General features: G+C 37.0%; 1 protein-coding gene and 1 long non-coding RNA gene across 5 annotated transcripts in view; one reads left to right on the top strand and one right to left on the bottom strand.

Annotated features, from left to right (window-relative positions):
- The window catches only part of LOC123499156 (homeobox protein abdominal-B-like), a 237,806-nt gene that overhangs the window by 36,020 nt on the left and 196,786 nt on the right, over positions 1–5,000 (top strand). The window lies entirely within an intron of this gene.
- The window catches only part of LOC123499157, an 81,410-nt gene continuing 80,186 nt past the window's right edge, over positions 3,777–5,000 (bottom strand). The window contains exons 3-4 of the long non-coding RNA XR_006672893.1: positions 4,015–4,109; positions 3,777–3,866 (exon numbers count right to left, since the gene is read on the bottom strand). This is a non-coding gene — a long non-coding RNA (uncharacterized LOC123499157). The remainder of the gene's footprint in view (positions 3,867–4,014; positions 4,110–5,000) is intronic.

Raw genomic sequence — 5,000 nt, 5'->3', positions numbered from 1 at the left:
AAAACCACCATCAACACTACATTCTTAAGGATAAATAGAAACTTAAAATATATATACCATAAAAAAACTCATAATATCAGTTAGACATAATGATGAAGGAAATAAGTAGTAGAGGAGACACTGTAAGGAATCAAGGAGCGGGAAAAATATATATGATTGAGAGCAGAGTACGAACAACAGCATATCCTGCACAGACTCTTCCCTCTTTCATTGCTGGGAATCACGAGGGTATAATATATAATCACACAAAAGAGGAGACCAAGAAAGCCAGCATTTTCCGCGCACACTCATCCCTGTTCTTGGTAAATATATATAACTTCCTAGACTGCAATACTCTGCAAGGCCTGCCTAAGTGACCATGAGAAACACCGCTCCCTGCACCCCCTCCCGCCCTGTCAACTATCTGAGCAGCATGATGGACGGCCGGCCACTCAGGAATGCTGCCCACCTGCCGCCTATCGCCGCCGACCGCCGCCTGCAACCCACCGGCCGAGCAATGTTGCGAGCCGTCGAGCCGGTCGGCGTTCGGGTCCTCCCAGTAATGCAGTCTTAAGCAATTTATACATGAAGACACTGATGCGATTTTTACCTGCAGGAGAAATTAAAGTCCTGTCGTGGAGAAAATATCTGGAATGTATGTATGTATGTATGTATTTGTTGATTAGAAGACGGCATATTTTCTCGGCTAGCTTTCCTTACGAACATTCCATCAATAGGTTTTTTTTTTTTTTTCCCGAAAAATAATTATTCCAATAAAGAAAAAAATAAGTTAGCTCAGCTAAGGTTAGGTTAGACTGGGATAATATTTCGTGATGGGAATAATTTTAATATTAATATGGAAGGCATTTTCTGTATCATGTTTGGTTAGATGGAAATCACACCAAAGTTTGCTGCGTACAGGGAAGTTGAAACGTGGGTGTGCCAAAGTATTCATAACAATGCTTCTCAACCTTTTTCTGTACATTCCCCTTCTTGAATTCTCAACATTCGTGTGGACCCTCTTCATTTTTATCCAAAATCCTATCCCGCCAAAAAAAGTGGAATATATAATATGATATGATATATATATATATATATATATATATATATATATATATATATATATATATATATATATATATATATATTTATCTATCTATCTATCTATCTATCTATCTATCTATCTATCTATCTATCTATCTATCTATCTATCTATATATATATATATATATATATATATATATATATATATATATATATATATATATATATATATATATATATATATATATTGATGAGAGTTCGTGTTTGCTGTCACGTCCACACTGCAGATTCTTAACATTATTCAGAAATGTATAATTTGTAATAGCCCATCATGGTCCCCTTAAATTCTTGCCTCAGGGTGAGAACCACTGATCTTGAGGGTGACAAAGGAAAGAAAGGGAGAAAAGAACTTTGGTCGTAGCAGCGTGACCAAAGGAAGCGGGAGAGAGAAGTTTCATCTAGGAAGGAATAAAAGTTTGCGTCAAAGGTGTGTAAAAGTTTTATGTGTGACTTTAATTGCTGCGCTAATACCTTTAATATTACCCGGAAAGAATTGTTATCGTGGAATGGCAAGGAACAGCGGCGGAGAGAGCAAGGCGGAATGGGAAAGCATGAGAACAGAAAAAGACAAAGAAAAGAAGGGAACAAATACTGAGAAGTAACAAAAATAGAAGAGAGAGCACAAGAGTATGAGAAATGATGGCCACGTCTAGATGACAGTAACATGATTCTTCAAACTATTTTACGTCGTTTGCCTTCATTAGTATTCTTCAGTGTTTATTTTTAATTCTGTTTCTCGACATAGTCATTCCTTTCCTATGAAAAAAATAAATAAATAAAAAGAAATGTGAGTCATCATTAATAAAACATGTAGTAATACGCGCATGAAAAACAAGGCAAGACAAGACAAGAAAACTTATTAGAAAAAGTAAGAGAATAAAAACATGCAAGTTATGTTCCCGAGCCGTCAAGATTTCCGCTATTGGGACAGTCTGATTCTGAGGCAAATGACGGCGGAAACACTAAATAAGTGAGATCCAGTTAGCTAGTGTGAAATGTAAGGTCAATGCACTAACAAACTCTTGTGTTATTAAGCTAAAAAAGTAAATATTTCAGCGTATTACAGATATTGTAAACTGGTAAAAATTCAAGAGAAGTAATCTATTTGGACTGTATCTTCAAAACATTTCAGGATCTTGCCTTCACTATTATTACAAGCCCCTGATGGAAGCTTTCATTTTTTCCTTTACAATTTTAGCGATAATTCATGAAAATAAAATTGCATAAATGAAAAAAAAATATGTATGATATCGCAAATAATCGTCTTTGTGGCCTTTGAAAATATGAAGTTCTCAGCGGAGTCCTTAGTATTTCAGTTGGCTAAATGAGATCACAGGTGATGTGAGGGGAAGGTTTTACGCATCCTGATTCTCAGTTGGTTTCCAAGGATAAAGCAAAACTCAATGATTTTTGTAATGTTAGTCTGCCAGAAGTCAAAGGCCATTAACAGCAAATAGTTTTGAGGTAGATATGCACTAAACATAGCTTTTGGCTTTTGTAAATAAGATTAAACAACCTATAACATATAAAAAGACTAAAAAATAACTTACAAATGCATACCTCGTCTCTATGTCACTATGTCATGAGCCAGTATTTCAGCGACGTCACAAACAGATCCGAGTCGTTAGTTCCAAAGCCAGTACGGAGCGACACGAGAGAAAATCTACTTTAAAATATTCTGATATTTGCTCCTTATGTATTAGTTACGATGACTAAGATATTATAAGAAAGAAGTATCCGGACATCTGATCTTGATTAGCCAAATTAAGTGGAGTACCTTTTCCATTAAATTTTCGTGGCAGGGCTTTTCTTGGAGTTGTCACGAGATTTTATAGTTTTTAGCTTGTTTCTTTTACACGTAGAGAAAAAGTTGGTCTTTTTTATGTGTATTTTATGTGTATACCAACTCATTTCATATCACTGATATTTACTTATTATAATATTAACAACATTTACCGTTAAATTATATTTCATCTTATGGTACAAATACAAATATACCTTCACCCATTACGTAAAATATAAGACAAAGATTTATAGCATAATTAGCATCTCATATCCATTCATTTCTGGCCTCATCTTTCGTAATTCTTTCTTCTTTCTTTCTTTCTTTCTGTTTTCGTTCTCCTCTTACCCTCATTCCTTCCCTTCTCCGTTCATTCTCTGAATCTCTCTCTTCGATCCTCCGGCCGTAACAGATATTTATGACCACACACGCCATGAGTTGGTAGGATTCCTGTTATCTTGTTATGAGGCGCTATAAGTTCTTTCGCGTCCTACTTTTATGTATTCACGTTCCTTTCGCTTTGTTTCCTACGAGTAACAGAAGGAAACACAACCTTCCACTATAACGTCCACCGGAGTTTCAATGCGTTGGAAACAAGTATTAAAACGAACGCAGATTCTAAGCAGAGACCATCACTCAATGTCTTTTGGGATTTTTTACTTATAATTCATATTCAGTTCCATAAATATCAGTGGTAAATATTTCTGTCAACTGGCTTATAAACAACTTTCCATTTCTACTTCTCGTTGATAAAAGACTACATGCATTGACGATCAGGATAGAGTACCACACACACACACACACACACACACACACACACACACACACACACACACACACACACACAGACAGACACAGACACACACACACTTAATGAGTCTGTCTTTTGTATGCATTTATGTCCCCGTCAAACTTCTCCAGCATTAGCGCCGCATTTGTCCAGATGTCCGCAATGTTATCCTGTATGCAGCTGATGTACTTCCCGGCTCACTCTTCATACCTGATTGAACAACAACGGCAGAATGATAAGAAGGCGATAAGGGAGCGACATACCGAGTCAACTTTCCAAAATCGTCCACACGTTGCCTCACGAAGAAGCAATTGGAAGGAAGAGAACGAAGTCTAAATGAGGGAATAGGAACACTCACCAGGGTGCCACGAGGGAAGCTGGAAGGGAACCAATCATGTATCGCCCCCTCATGAGAGTTACAGCTGCTCTGCCAATCATCACGCGCCGCCGAATCTGAAAAGAAGCAACTCGTCTGTATGCTAATGACCAATGTCAACGCACCGCAGGCTACCAAGTGTGCATCTGCGTCTCTACCATTTTGGAGAGTAACAAACAGCGGCAGGAAACATAAGGTGGCATCATAATAGTAGTAGTAGTAGTGGCTAGCAGTCAAGAAATATAAAGTGCTGCATTATAAATATATTCTTTTACTTCCAAACGTTAAACGAAGAACTTGACACGAGAAAAAAAAAAAGTTACTAGGAGAGAAAGAATATTACGTATTGAGGTAAAACAAACATGCTGTAATTCATATGTTAATTAGAAAGAATTATTGAGAAGTACAGATCATTATCAACGAAATCGAGGAGATAACTATCCAGAAATTCATAAAACTCTACGGTCGTAAAGCATACAACATGAGAATATTATGAAAACTTCTAAAAATACGAAATATATACCTATTCTCTCTCTCTCTCTCTCTCTCTCTCTCTCTCTCTCTCTCTCTCTCTCTCTCTCTCTCTCTCTCTCTCTCTCTCTCTCTCTCTCTCTCTCTCTCTCTCTGGCACGAAATCACTTCATCAGTAACATACTATCATTCATACGTATTGACGGAATCTTTAGTATTAAAACTTAAGAACTCTACAATTACGCGGAATATTACGAGATATTATGACGTCACTGAGAACTGCCGAGACGATTACCTCCGATCTCCTAAACATTTATCTTTTACCCTGAAACATGTAAACCAATAATCATCACAATATCCGATTCCTCCATCCTTGATTACTTTCGAGATAATGCGATTCTACAACAGTGATTTGTGAAGTAGGACAGACTTATAAGAATCAAGACAACAAACTAACGAGAGAGAGAGAGAGAGAGAGAGAGAGAGAGAGAGAGAGA

This window comes from Portunus trituberculatus, chromosome 49 (assembly GCF_017591435.1).
Source record: "Portunus trituberculatus isolate SZX2019 chromosome 49, ASM1759143v1, whole genome shotgun sequence".
Classification (NCBI taxonomy): Eukaryota; Metazoa; Arthropoda; class Malacostraca; order Decapoda; family Portunidae; genus Portunus; species Portunus trituberculatus.
The sequence above is the reverse complement of the archived record's forward strand: the minus strand, read 5'-3'. Positions and strand labels throughout refer to the sequence as shown.